The 15,726-nt window shown below is 40.2% G+C and overlaps 1 protein-coding gene across 5 annotated transcripts in view; it reads right to left on the bottom strand.

Annotated features, from left to right (window-relative positions):
- Window positions 1–5,587, bottom strand: part of raph1a (Ras association (RalGDS/AF-6) and pleckstrin homology domains 1a) — a 134,547-nt gene extending 128,960 nt beyond the window's left edge. For 3 of the 5 annotated variants that reach the window (XM_088606652.1, XM_088606654.1, XM_088606656.1), the window contains exon 1: window positions 5,074–5,586. The gene's annotated coding sequence lies outside the window, so the exon portion shown is untranslated. Of the gene's footprint in view, window positions 1–5,073 lie in introns of all 5 variants that reach the window. The other 2 variants (XM_088606653.1, XM_088606657.1) reach the window with 2 other exon arrangements.
- Between the last annotated feature and the right edge of the window lie 10,139 nt (window positions 5,588–15,726).

Genomic DNA, 15,726 nt, shown 5'->3' with positions numbered 1-15,726 from the left:
CTGACCCACTTCTATTCTTCACAGAAGGGATGACATTCTTAAAACTTCACCTTTCTGTACTACTGAGACTCTGTGCTACAAAAACTCAATCTGTGTTTCATCCAACAACAACGTGAAGTCCCAGTTGACTCAGGTGTCTATTTGTTGTCATTTCTGCAGACTCGTGGATGGTTACTTTAAGAAATGCATTTTCAATTAAGATGCTGGTATATTCATTATACAATATTCATGGGACTCGGCAACTGGCAACCCCAGGTTACATCCTGAGGACATCCAAGAAAGTTTTTTTTGGACATTTCCAATTGATGGCATTGGGGATAGCCTTCAAAACCTCTTTTCTGACCACACATACCGATTAAACCTTCTTAGCAACTGTCCTGGTTGGATAGCAACCAACCCATAAGCCTTGAATGTCTTGGTAATAAATTCCAATATCAAAGCTGGAATGTGTTATGGATTTTTATATTTGTCACTGGAGTTGTAGAAGTGGATAATCTTGTATCTCAGATCTTCAGACAATTTCCTGACTTTCCTCATTATGACACAATACTGAGTGTTTCGATAGTGTGTCCAGCTTCGCTCAATGCCCAGTGGCAATCAAGGTGGCTACCAGAAGCTTCTGGAAACTTCCAGAGGCTTTGTAAGAATACCAGATTCCCTAAGAATACCCGAGTCCTTACGTGTACAGAATACATTTTCAACTCATTTACATTCATCATAAATGTTGAAAACTCCTGTCTTTATCAAATCAAGTCTCACTCAATAGTTCAATAGTATCATCACGTTTGGAGGCTACTTTAGTTAGGTACAGTCCATTAAACAAGGAAAAGTTAAAAGCCTCATGAGCTCAGAGTGTTTCTGCAGTCTACAGAAAGTGGAGAAAATGTCTGAGATGAAGTTACAAACTGCGAGGTAGCTGGCTACCTCCAGCAGCCCTGGAGAGACACTGGCTTGTCTCTACGATCAGAAAGTCACAGTTCTGAAAATTATAACTCACCATGTAGGTTAAAAGCGACCACATGTGTACACCTGATGCACCATATATACACAGAGTGCATACATTGTGGACAGTAAGGCAAATAAAGCACATTTCATGCACAACCGTGAGATTCCCCTTAGCCTCCTCCATAATTTCAAAAGGATACAGCATGCAAACACATGTCATAGAACACTTTTTACTTTTTAAAAAACGGTTTGCCTCAGACAGAGCCAGACCTTCCAGCAAAGCAATGTCTGCGACTGCAAAAAAAAAGGGGGAAAGCTCCTTATTGCCTGAAGACCAAAGAGGCATTTCCTTAAGGAAAACTAATCACCCTTCTCTCAGGATGATTATCTGGCAGCTTCCCCAGATCAGGCCATCGAGTGAAGGTAAAAACACTTAGCTCCACTAAAGAAATCTGGCCCACACCTGTTCGGCTCCAGCCTGTCACAGCTACTGTACATTTGCACAGAAAGAAGAGGAAAAAACACTAAAAGCTGGGCGAAAATCCCCCTACCTAGGCTTACTTCGTAACACATTGCCGAGAATGTGTTTTATTGCCTGCCCTCATGGAGAGGTAATTTTCAAAACTGAGCTTAGTTACCTCAGAAAGAACTCAGAAAGAAAAGCAGTGTTCTTTCAAATTGAACATTACATGCATCAGTAATAAGACAAAAAGGAGCTGTTTCATTAAATAAAGCTTTGAGAGCCCGTATTTTCTGACGTTCTCAGTCACCTTCGTAAAAGACGAGATGCTGGTTACGGCCAGTGGTGTTTATAAAACTGTCCTCATACGAGTGCTTGTCTTGTGACCAACAGGTGCCCCGCCCTGTGATGGACAATGTGTCCCATCTACAGTGTGTTCCACAGTGCTTCCTTTTAAGGGAGTGATGGAGTCTTTTTGGCAGTATAGGGCTCATTTTTGTTTAAATTTCACAAAATATGGGCCTACTCAAAATGAGATAAGATTAGAACAAACACAGAAGTCAACACCAGACACCGGATAAGAGTTTGCAGCTTGTAAAACCAGACAGGGATCAAACTACTCCCCAATGGGAGTGTTATCTTGATCAATGGACATTCCTACTCTTTGTTCCAGATAGGGGATTAGCTAGCTGTCACTGGGCAATTAACACTAAATGTAAGAATCTGGTTTGAGGAAAACAGCGGGCCAAACGTTCAGAACACTGAAGTTAATCTTTTGGGAAGATTTCCAAAACAACTTTGAACATGACTTCATTTATTTCCTAAGAGCATGAAGACACAAAGACAACAACTCTTTTAAATGCAGTCAAAACTTGTAGTTATAAAGGGGCAGAAAAGAATAGAATGCATTTAAGCCAAGTTTTTTTAAAAAATCACATTAAATTGGAATAAAGAATATCCATTGGCTGTTGTTACCATTGACTTTCAGTATCTAACATTCTGCATTTTTTTTTTAGAAAAACCAATAACCATTAGAGACTTAGCTTTTACAAAAACAGTTGGAAACAAATTGGGTGGTTCAGACAGCCAAAACACTTCTGCAGCCTACAACCATACAGCACATAAAAAACAAAGCATTTAAACTTTTTTTTAAACACAAAGTGATTCATTGTGGCTGTTTAACTAAAGTATTAACTAAACACAGTGTCACAAACATACCCAACATCTGTGTCCTCCAATTAAAAGGAATCTCTTCACCATGGTCTTTTCACACGTGTAAATACTGTCAGGCGTATATTTGTTCACAAATTTGAGAGAAGTTCAGGGCAAGGACATATGGTTTCCATACAGTCCATTTCCCATTCCTCCTTATACTGTTAATGTCTCTCTCTAAAATCTATATTTAAAAAGTTAATTAAAAGTAATATATTAAAGGTTGTCAGAAGCATACCATATTAGGTGTTTGTGTACATTACTTACATACCAGGGGGTCTCTGACAGGCCAATTGTCAACAAATGTCTAGAAATCCTGTATAGCAACTATTCTTCAGGGAAACTGATGGGAGTTTATTTTAAGCTGGATAAAAGGGAATTTTGCCTCTTTCAGACCCAAAACGTCTTTTTATTCCATTGTTTTTGCCCGCTAAGATTTTCGGCACGTTTCATAACCAGTCATTTGAACAGTTCGGGAGATGGGACTCTTGCAGAAGTATTCAGACATGTTTTCACAAGAGCAAAAGCCACACTTGGTATTGCATAACAAGCAGGAGCACATCTGAGACACGCACCCCCCGACTTGGAAGAAAACCTCCAAAACAGCTTTTTTTCTACAAGTACCTTGTAGATGGGTCAAAAAGATTAACCTGCTCGCTGTCCGAATGCCACTGAATAACAGCACACAGTGCTCAACAATGTATTAACATTCCTTGCCCTTCATTTATCTTAATTACAATGAGGTTTACTAACAAGCATAGCCGGTTAAAATATGCATTCGACATTTATCTTGACACCACAAAATAAACAGAAGGACTCTACAAAACACCCATTAGATTAATAAATTATTCCTATCTCTCACAACTACCAGATGCATCTGTAAAATCATCCAGGTGGGGCTGCACATTGGTGGTGGTGGAGGGGAGTCCCCATTACCTGTAAAGCGCTTTGAGTGGAGTGTCCAGAAAACCGCTATGTAAGTGTAAGCAATTATTAATTATTATGATTCTAAAATATGTTCAGCCACTTTTAGTATGCTGTGAACTTTGTTGCTATGCAAGACCCACATAGAGAAGCTAAATGACGTCATACAGTTCTCTGCAATAAAAGGTTGGACGTCTACACGGCTGACGTTGTTGAGGATTTCTTAAGAGCAGCCGCATATTAATCGCATTTTGCGGGGTGGAGACGTTTAGAAAATGTAACCCAAAGCGAGCCGGTATGCTGTAACCCATATATCAAGGACACTCAAACAGACAGTGATGTATACCTGTGTTTATATAGCGATTACGTCCGTCACAAAATGTATTAAACTGGATAAAAGCATCGCAGGCGCTGTTAACGCTATTTATGAGCAGTGGGAAAAAAACACAAAGCTTCTGCCTAGTAATCTTACACTCCTTAGGGGTCATAATACAGATTTCCAGCCGGCCCACCCTGTATGAACAGAGGGAAGACTATTACCCCATTGACACTAGGCTCCAAGGAAGATGTCATAACACAATGTAACGCGAACAGAAACACGATATCAGGGGTCTGTATATTCCACAATATTACATACAAAGCATCGACAGGGAAAGAACTGAAACATTCTTTTAGCAGACAATGAAGTAGGGGCGCAACAAAAAAAGAACATGTTTCTGATGTGTGGCCACATGCCTGGCACAGACCTGGTGTTGTTGGGCTAGTAATATTTACAGTGCTCTGGGTGGGGACGAATGTGAGGACTTCTGTTAACAGCCTGTGCTTACAATACGCCTTTCTCCACTAAGTAAGCATCATCGCACTCTTCTTCTGTACGCCTATTTTATATTCAATTACAACAGAAGAAAATATTGGTTTTTTTTTAAAAGCATGGCTTGGAACGCGCCCGTAGCTTAGAAATCAATAACCGAAGCACTGATACATTCACACTTATGATGAAGGACCAGGGCGGATTCAAGAATGACTATTTTCTTTCTTCTAATCTTGCACGGAATCCCAATTTTTATCTTCACAGGCCAGAAGCAATCCGCGGCTCTTTCCTGTATCGCTCCCTGCGGCACAGACCCCCTCACAATCCCAGGAATATCCTAGGACCACCAAACAAGACAGGCGCTCTTTATACGGTGTCAGTACAGACCACCTACACAACCCCCATCCAGGATATTCAACGATTTTAAAAATTGTAACCCGTCTGGTCTTCGCGATCGCGATTTTCGTGGCCTTTGAGGACGAGCAATGTACCGGTTTCCTTGCTCATCAAAAAGCCACGCTTTTCCCGTTTCCGACTAACGTTACCTAAAATTTGCATTCCGCAGCACAGCGGATTAAAGGAATATACTATTCCTCTCCTTCCAAACACTGTTTCACAACCTCCATTTGCTCAGTACCGTTTCAGTTCTGACAATCCGCGTCGCCTCCTTGTTACATCTGTGGAGTAACAAAAAGCAGCAAACAAAATTTTCTTTACTCACTCTGAAGTCCTTGAGCTCTTATTTCTTATTAGGAATGCGTCCCCTTTTCCTTGCTGGGGGAAAAAAAAACAGAATAAAATAAAGCTGGGAACAAATCCAGTTGTCCAAGGATACAGCAGGAAGCTGGCGTGTCAATGGTGAGCGTGTTTCGGGTTCCAGTCCCAGTTTCTTTAGTCTATTAACTCTGTTTTCCCAGTGACAAATTCATTCAAGCTCCCACTTCCATGCTCTGAATCAGACTGAGCAAGGATCGCCGTGGTTTTGCAGCATCTCATTTCCTGTCCAGCCCTAAAACAGCCTCTACTAATCAAACTGAAAACACCGTGACAGTTGAGCAAGGGGGAAAGCATTCTCGGGATAAATTGAATTGTTCCACAGGGGAATGATGTTGATTGAGTTGGACTGGGATGGCTTGATTTTTTTTCCTCCTCCTTTCCAGTAAAATTAATTAAGGCTGTGCAGGCTCCGAGCACGACTGTTCGTTTATGGGTTGCGATGGGTCTTGCCGTGGAGGGGCTGGGTGAGGCGGGTTCGGCAGGAAAGCTTCTCGAGTAACAATGAATCCATTGGGAAAGAGAGACTTGAAGGAACATGTATCCTCGGAGCTTATTTCAAATATTACATCATAAACAAGCAGCCTGAACAATATGGTGCAATTCTTCGAAAGTTTAATTAAATACCATTAAAATGTATTCCAGTATATAAGGTGCGAGCCAATATGAACCTCAAAAATATAAAAATATACTCCAAATTATACTGGATTCGATCATGTGTTACGCTAGCTCGCTCTTTGAAACAGATGTGTTAAAACAAAGTGGCATAAAGAACACTTTTTACTGGATCCTCACCGTTTTTGATCTTTATTTCCACCTGTCCTCTCCTTAATTAAATTGGTCTAATTATCTGATTAAATGGGAACGAGACCTGCACTTCTGAAAAAGGTCTTCAGCACCTAGAACTAAGAGCATCTTTAAATCATCAGGTTTGGATGCCCTTAAAATACTATGTATGTTCAGCTGAGTCAGTGATCAAAACCAATCAGGTTAATTAGGAGAACCGAGACAGGCACCATTTAATTAGAATAAGTCAATATGAATCTGAAATTAATGGTTTGAGCAGTCTCACAACTGTTGGGCGCTGGGTTTGATGCACTCCGTGATAACATTGTGTATGGAATTTGCATGGTCTCCAAAGTGTTCCCTGTGTCACTGGACCCCCATCATAATGTCTTGAGCCTGTTGTCTCCTGGGTTTTGCTACATATTCCCTCTACTGGACTAAGTGATTATTGAAATTGGATGTATACATAGGGATAGTTTTAAAAATCCACAAAATACTTACAGTTTAAAAGTTTTACATTTGATTTTGTAGAAATAATGGGAATGAACCACAGCATCTGGGTACAACAAGCCAAATCACATCTGATTTGTAGTATTAGAAGATGTGAATGAGACACCATTGTCTAATCTGTCCCACACTTATACACCTGAGGAATTTAATACAAAATGAAGTGAACCCATACAAGATTAGATAGATTCCATCCAAGTTTTTCCCAGTGTACTGAGGAGAGTAATTCAAGGTTGATTTTCAGATCTACAATCTCATAGGAAGACAGCATATTGCTGTAGGTGATGTTTAATTGTGTTCCGAGCTGAGAAGATATTACAAACCACAGAATGGAATTGCTTCTATGAAAATGGATCTTACATTTGACTTAAACAATAACAAACAACACCCAGTATTTATTCCTCTGCTTGAATACAGACATATTGCTCCCCTGAGACAGACCTCATAGAGTTAGATGTGTAAACCATATGGAAATATTTTTAAGCCGGCTGTTTTGAGCAAAATAGGTTTTCTACTGGATTATTAAGGTAATTGTCCTTCCCATTTCCCACTGCATGTAATTGCAAACTGCAGACCCAATTTAAAGCATGCAGCAGGAGTATCAAAACCAGAATTAGATTTTTGTGCCTGCTAAATAGAAGGCAACAATTGTTTAAAATTAAATAAACTACTGTTCATTCAGTAGCTGTGTGTGTGCATTTTTAATACGTTTCCGACATTTCCCCAGTAGGAGCAGTTAGAATGGATAATTTTACCTCCATTCAAAACATGACTACAACCAGCAATAAAGAATTTCATGAGGTGTTTTAATTATTTCAGAGTTTTAATGCTTTCAGCAAGTATTTTCAAGAAGGCAAGCTGTATCCCAAACATTGGTTATGAGCTTAACATGTGAGTTGAGCTGTTTTATTTTCTTCTGCAGCTATAATTATTAGGCTATGAAACCTCCTTTTTGATGAATTCTTTGTGCTGCCTCATACTTGCATATTGAAGATAATTGTGTTGAAATTCATTGCTTTTACATTGATGTTGCCTACAATGTATCCTGTATTGTAATTTCCCTTCACTGTATAAGTCATTTAATAAAATTTATTATATTGCTTAGTTTTGTACTATGTCACAGATGTATATAATGTTTTTATTTCAAGCTTTTTCTGATTTCACTATGTATATTTGTATTTGATACAGTTGTCTTATTAACTGTAAATCACCTGGAGCAGAGAGCCAAATACTGTAAATAATAATCACACCAACAATTATAATAATATCTTATTTGGTACATCATGTGTTGCACACTAGGCCTATTCTCGTGTCATGTGCCAGCAAAAGACATTGCTAAAGTCATTGCAATACAATTAAATGGAAGGTCTTAACTGACATTCAGTAGGGGTAATGAAAAACAGGCTAATTTCACCCAGCTGTTCTAAGGCATAATCATTAACGACTTTAGCTGTCACACACCTCTTTTTCAATGTTTTATCTCAAGCATCTCCATATCTTTGCTCTCTGAATGGTCCTATGGTCAGGTGGCTGCCCCATAAGCAAGCAGGTTAAACCAAAATGTATTACAGTTATTCCTTGTGAATACACTTTTGGTGTAGTCTTCCTGCAATTTTAGCAATTTCCCTCTCTTTCTTTGTAATTATGGATGTTTACTACTTTCAGCTTCTTCTGTATTAGGTCATTCGTATTCTGCAGACATCTCTGCATCTGTTATGACTGCCTCTGAACCTCTGTGTTCTGACATCACCATCACTTAACAAGTCACTCACGGCTCGTTCTGTGCTTGTTTAAATTAGGTTTACGTTTTATCGTCCAGTTCAGTTGCTTCATTGCACATTTCCAACCATTTATCTCAATGAATTTTATTCCTACAGTCATAACATTAATTACACTCCGATTCCTGACTGTTTTCATCCGAAAACATATTTGTTTACTAGAGTCATCCCAGGTGTTCTTCCCCCACTCTTAATTCCTTGATTATCTTTATAGGTGGATTCTGTTAGCAGGCACAAACCTAGGTCGTCTTCTCAGCTGGGTTTGAGTTGTTACGGTTTATCTGACTAAAATAATCCAGGTCTTCAAGTAAAAAAGGAGTGTCTCTGAGAGGACCCGATAAATGACTTTTGTTGGGTGAAGCATGATTAACCCTGCTAAATAGTTATTTTTATTTTAGCGAAACATAAGAAACATTGTTCCCTGAAAATTCAGCGGCGCTGTCTAAATTATTGATATTGCTTGGCTTTAGCCTGATCCGTTAATCTTTGGATCCTGTCGTGATGTTACACTGATAGTAAAGGCTCCTGTTTGTGATGGATGAAATGTTAGACCCAAACTAAATGGTAAACCATGTGGAATGATTCAGTATCCTTGCAAGATCCACGAGCTCTCAAATGACACACCACAGACAAGCACAGTGTGACCTGGGGCTGAATGTGAACACTGGTCTATTCACAGGGACAATCCAGGAGACTTTTCTGTAAAATGTTTCCGTCTCCCAGATGTGCAGCGAGAGAAAACGCACTAGACACAGACCCTAGCAAACTTTTTACTCGTGACTAATTAATACATGCCTATAGAATGAACCAGTCCTAGGGAGTGGATCTGTCTCAGCATGTGAGCTGCAAGGGAACGAGTTATTCTCACATTATTTTGTTGCAATGTGAAAAGAACAAACACACAATGTGATGTTTCAACTGTGGTGCGTACATTGACTTTTTACCCAGATTTGCACAACGACATAACAAAATGGTACAACCGAGAAGAGGCGGTCCACATTGCTTGTTTAGATATTAGTACTGTGGCTTAAAGATGTAAGAATTCTGTCTATCCCTTGGCTCAGGACTACATTCCGTAATCCCACATTCCTCTGCGTCAAGACGTGTTTCTCGACTCCACACAAGTTTCCACTTGTGTCCATGGAAGCTTTTGTCTGTCCAAGTATAACATTCCCTTCTGACCACAAACTGCTCTGGCTGTTCTGCATTGCACTGCTGCTATAGAGCACTGGTTACCAGCTATGATCCAGGGGAAACACTGTTTCCAATGGACTTCATTCCAGCTGGGCTCAAAATTTGACGGTTTCATGGATCTGCTTGTTTGTTTAGCCTTTTATCTGACTTGTTAATTGAGTCAGTCCTGAGTGTTAAAAAAAACCCTAGTTCAAGGGTACTGTTTCCACTAAGTTAGCACACAGAACTTTACACAGTCTCTCCTCAATGTGCTGGCCACTGTTCCTGAGTGAATAGCTCTTACCAGATGATAAAATGATGATTTTAACAGATGCAGGTGGGAATGATACTGTACAAGACCCTCCCGCCAAGAAAAATTCTTCCTTTGGCAGGGGTCCAGTTGGTTAAATTTCAGACAACACACCTGAACGGGGGCAGTTCTGGAACTCTGAACTTGGTTCAGGGTTGATACTGATTACAAATCTCGTTTGACCTTTTAAGAGCCAAAAGCTAATTGACTGACTTCAATTAGTCAAACTGATTAGGAACCCAACTAGAGCCAAGCTAGAAGATGATGGATTCCACCAGGATCAGTGCTGGGAACCATTGTTATAGAGCGCCAAAACTGAACACACGTGAATTCTCTTAACAATAGATCCAAACACTTTGTTGGGTATTTTTATTCCTCTATAAATCAGCTCTAACTAATTGAAGAAAGTGATGTGTCAATGTAAACTCAATGACCTTTCACATACCTGTATATTGCTTGTTGAAATTCAGTATCACCCATGTGATATTTGATATTCACATTGCGTCCTTCACTTAATACTTTGGACTTTTTGTTTTTTTAATGGCCGTTTCTTCTTATTTATCTGCTTATTTGCTGCTTATGGGTTTTATTTACTTCTTTATTGTGTGGTAAAAACACTTTGAAATCCCTTTGCTCGTACCTAAAATTAACATTGTAGGAATCGACAACGATAAAGCATAACTATTTTAAATTACTGTAGAAATGGTAGATCAGAAAATTAAGGTAAGGAAGAGACCTCCTGTGCACTTTGAAAGATTAAGAGTAATGTTAAGTGATTTATTCTGGAGTGGAGAATGATTTCATTATGATGGAAAGTTAGAAAAAGCTTGTGATGATCTGCAGTAGGTGAACATTCAAAACTTGTTTCATCCTCGGTCATATGATGGGTATCACAGGAAATAGCTGTAGTGTTAAATTCCTGTATAATTTAGTCAAAATCATAATGGGCCCATGTAGTTCGGTCTGTGCAATTTAAACAAAACATAATGAATGACACAGGCAAAAGAGAGTTACACATAAGCTTGCTAACAGTGAATAAATCATCCAGTCATTTCTTGAGGTATCCCAGCATATTAGGCTAAACAATGTTGCTAGGTGTCTTGTTTCAGACTTCCACACAAACCTTTGCGTAAAAAAAAACACAATAGAAAGCTTCTGCCTGCTAGCCTTGCCTTTATATGTGCAAAGCAGAAATGTAATGTCTTTTCCAAGGCAAGTCAACCTTGTCCCACCCATTCAGTGCCATTGTAGGGTTATTAACTTTCCAGTAGGTTAAGTCCTGAGGTGATCCTCCTTGCTTAATTAACCAAGTTACTGGGGCGAATTTTGATTAATATATATGAGCTGGAGCAAAGAAATAAAGTGTCATGTTTGACCAATATTCTTCCTTTCATGTCAGGGGTTCATTTATAATCACAGGCTCAGAATTCATGTTGACTGCTTGCTCTTCAAAGACACCACAACCCTGAAAGGCGTTCTTTGTCATTTTTAAGATACACTTCAGGGAAAACTGTGGCCTCACAGTTTGAAAATGTTCCTGTTGTAATAATACGTTAATGGTTTTGTTGTAACTAAGGTTTCCTAAACAGTGACTCAGGTTTGCTTCATAGGCTTCGAAAAGTCTGATTTTTGTGGTTGTGGTTCCCATGCATGTGCCTCTATGTATGAGCCTGGGTGTGAGTGTACTGTATGTCTTTCGTTTCAGGTTTCCAGGTAACACCCTTTTTGATTAGGTGAGGAAACAATACATTGTACATAATTGAAGAACAATTTCTGAGCGTACAATTGTCAGAAATTCGGAGGACACGATCTTGTTCAAATGTAGTAGATACAAACTGAAACGTGTATAAACCTGGGATAATCACTTGGAACCAGCAGCAATATTTCAATTCAAAGCAGGGGCGCTTGTGGCGACTTGAGAGAAAGTGGAACTCCGCTTGTAGTGAGAGGAAATTTCAACCTCAGCCACTACAGCGTTCTGGCGCCCCCTATAAACTCTTTCTGCCGAAGTCATTCCATTTCAAAATGGATATGGATGCTCACATGAGTTCACTCTTAGCTACAAATAAGACAGAAAAGAGCACGAATTCGTATGCCTCCTGTTTATATTGGCACGCCAGAACTTTACTGTATCGCTTGACCCTTCTGCCCTTTTCCTGACCGCATTTGAAAGGATCATCAACAAGTAGGGTAGGATAATTTTTTCCTTAACGACCAGCCAATGACACTGAAACAGTTTAAGTTAACAAGACTCGCTATCGCCACCTGGCGACATGATTTTGGAAGCACTAACCTGCTTTGAAAACAGAAGTCTATTTAAAAAAACGCCTCTCACAATTCAATGTGACGTGAAACCAAAGTTGTTTTTTTAAATCTCCTGTTTATTTTTTAAAATAAGTAAATAATGAATGATTGCTATTGAAAACTTTAATATGATGAACCAGTCGTATGAACAAAAATATTAGGGCTTTTTAGAAGATGTTTTTAGAAGGTTTTTTTAGAAGTTAAAAATGCCAATGAGACCAAGAACGATGGAACATATTACCATATCATATAACCATCATATTAAGTATTGAGGCATGATTCCAAACTAACTGTTATGTCAGTGTTGGCTGTGCTAAACATTAACATTAAAGCCCCATTCAAACACATCTATTCTCCAGTGTTGAGTTACAAATAACATATTTTGCTAAAATTATCTAACGGTAAATCTCATCATAAACGTGATTTACGATTAACTTATTAAGTGATGTGGAATAAGTCAGTTGTTTCCAAAAAAGGAATACTTCCTGTAACTGAAGATCATATCTTAAAATATGATTGATAAAAGCCTGTTCACACTTCAGTACACAGAGGACATAGAAAAAAAGAGGTTACAAATGAGAGAGGGCCATTCATCCAGGCTAGTGTTTTACTAATTAGTAGCTAATTGATCCAGGGATCTTATTTGAAAGAACACGGAGTATTAGCTTTAACAACATGGCTGATTAGCTCATTCCCTACTCTCACAACCCTTTGTGTAAAGTAGTACCTAATGTTTTGCAGTTTTAAATGTTGTTACCGGTTGTGCTCACTGGTGTTCTTTGAGAAAAGGACCTCAGTGTTATTACACTATGAAACATGCAAAGCTCTAATATTTTCACAGGTCTGTGTACTGTATAGTTTGGGAATCTACTTAAAAGTGTTTGTCCTGAATGTAACACGTCACTGAAATCCTTGGAAAGTGGAAAGGAAGATTATTTTTTTTTAAACCGGCAAGAATGAAAATTCTTAAAAATAAACATTATCTTCATTTTAGGCATCATCCTTGTTTTTCTGTCAAAAGAGTATACACAAACAGTGCATGTGAAAACACCCCAATTACAGTATATTCTCTTTCCCCAGTAAGAGAGGTGAAGTTGAGCTGTATCATTTCAACAGGATCAGCAGTCTATACGGAATCCTGCTCATGGCCAAAGGGATCAGTTCGTGTCCCCGTCTTGTCCTCGTCATGCAGAGAACTGCAGACTCATCATTACCGCTTCGGCACAGATCACGGCGGGTCTCGTGGGTCAGTGTGTCAGCCGGTCTTGTGGGTCTCTCTTGGCACAAATCCATATACAGGGCAGAGCTCAAAAGAAAAAAAAATTGTAACGTACTACCAACACAAAAAACAAAGCATTTTTTTTTTAAAAAGGAGCCTTTATTTGCAACGTTTCTCATGGTGGTTTAAGGTACAAATCAATTGTCTGAGGTATTAAAAAAGTTGTTTTTTGTAACGGCAAAGAACTTGTAATGTGACGTAGGACTAATTACTTATGACTTTTATGTTACAGGTACATTCAATTGTTGTGGAATAGACATGGCATACTGTATGTGGATTTGTTATGCTGATTAACATTAAAAGAGCTGATTAACAGCCGATTTGTGGTGAAAGTCACAGGGAAGTAGCGTACTGTATGTGTCCACAGCTGTAAGAAATACAAGACAAGGGCGACTAGGTTCTGTAACAGCAGCTACAGTACTGTACTTGGAGGCTGTGAGATGCATGTACTTTGTTTTGGAACTTTGTGCATGGCTCATTTTTATTTGATCAGGTCTCACCGTTATTTATTTTATTAGTGGTGCGTGTTTAGTATAGTGTGAGAAGCTGCGTGGGCGGAGGCTGATTGTAATTGGCTTTATGCTGTATATTTGTATTGTAGTTCAAGTAGGGAGCTGCGTCAACATGCGTAGGCTGCAAAGGAACAAGTAGAGGTTCATTCCCCACTGAAGAGAGAAGAAAAGAAGCACGCTTCGGCTGTGGAGCCGGTCCTGACTCCAGTGAAGTGCAAGGAAACAGGGAAAACACACAGCTGGAACGGGATGGGATGACAGAGAGGGGGGCACTGACAGCAGTGAGCCGGTGCTCGGGGGGCGAGGCGAAGGCGAGTCCGAAACTGTCCAAAATCCAAAGCCGGGAGGTCCACCCGAGACAAAGACAAGAAACAGGGAACCAGGAACACAAGTTAAAATCTTAACGGGACAAGGCGCTCCGAGCCCCCAAACTCAGTAGGTCAGCATATGCCCTCGGGCCTCTCTTGTGCCTGGTGATAAGCGGGCTTACGGGCTGAGCTGTGGAAGCCACAAGTTTAAATAATAAAAAGGGAATAAGACGCAGCTGAAACTAATAACAGTAGGAAAACAACGAAAAGGGTAGGAGGGCCTCTCGAGGAGGGAGGACGTCTGTGAAGACTGAAGAAGGCACCGCACCCGAAATGTTGTTTCCTTTCTTCTCTTTTTCAGCGTGGAATAAACATGTACTTGTTCCTTATTCGTATTGGATGTCTTTCCATTGGCATGAGTTCACCAGATCAAATTCTATCCAACCAGTTGAGTTGAATTGAATAGAATAGAACAGAATAGAAGTTGTCCATTTGAAATGTGCATGTTTTACACCAGGGCTCAGATGCTGTCTTGCTTAAATGCCAGTCTGCTTGTCTGGATAGGCTCACAGCTCTTCACTGGTGTCTGAGCCCTAGATGTTGAAATGCAATCGAAGTACAGCTAAAGTCTGGTGGGCAGGACAGCTACTGTACATCATAGTTGTCACCCAACAAGAAGGTCATTGTGACACAAGCAGCGTTAGGACAAATGCCATCCTGCTGGTGTATTCAGCACACAGGAAGGGTCAGGCATCCATCAGTCACTGCAAGTTGAGTTCTGTAGTGACTTGACACTCCTGCCCAGACCACCGTACTCTGACCTTCCAAGCCGGCATATCTGTGCCTCACTCGCTAAACTCCAGTCATAATTCAATTGGCCTTTACCCGTCTTTTTGCTCATTTCGGAGTGAAAGTGCCTAGGGCCTACGAACACCAAACTCCAGCCCCGCTCTGACCTCGCAGTTGAAGTACTGATTTTGCCTGGTTCTCTTCTGCTCCTCTCATCTGTCCTTCCTGATTTGACGTTGTGGCTCTGCCTCTGCTGGCGTTCCCCAGGGGTCAGCGACGATGATGAATGCACCATCTCAGGCCCTGCCTTTCTAAATGTGATTTACTACACAGCTCCCAGTCCACTGTCCCTTTCACTGTCCTTTCTGTCCCTTTTCTCTTCGTTCGGTCACCTCACCTCCTTGGTCATCACACAGAATATTGGCGGTTGATAACTCTCTGTCTTACTCTCAGTCCTAGAATGCTATCTCTCACCATTTTTCTCTTTATAACCAGGACCTGGCATTTCTCATCCGTCTGCTCTACTCTAGTTTTCTGATCTGGGCCCCGTTTTTTCCCCCCAATATGAGAACAGTGTCGCATTCTCCAGATCCATTACTGTGGAATATCAACCCACCTCACCTGAAGCATTGCTGCTCTCAAAGGGTTTTGGTCCCTCTGTGTGGAGTTTGCACATCATCCGCCTTCAATGCAACCGGGTTTTGCCTGGTACTGTGATTTCTTCCCCCACCTCAAAGACATGTGGGTTTAATTTCATGGGCTACGGTTTACAAGGAATGGCATCACCCAATAATTAAATGCCTTTAGGAGTGTTATGCATAAGTGGCTTTGGTTTAATTCCCTAGGAGGTTACC

The sequence above is a fragment of the Lepisosteus platostomus genome, chromosome 14 (genome assembly GCF_059453375.1).
Source record: "Lepisosteus platostomus isolate fLepPlt1 chromosome 14, fLepPlt1.hap1, whole genome shotgun sequence".
NCBI classification, from domain to species: Eukaryota; Metazoa; Chordata; class Actinopteri; order Semionotiformes; family Lepisosteidae; genus Lepisosteus; species Lepisosteus platostomus.
The sequence above is the reverse complement of the archived record's forward strand: the minus strand, read 5'-3'. Positions and strand labels throughout refer to the sequence as shown.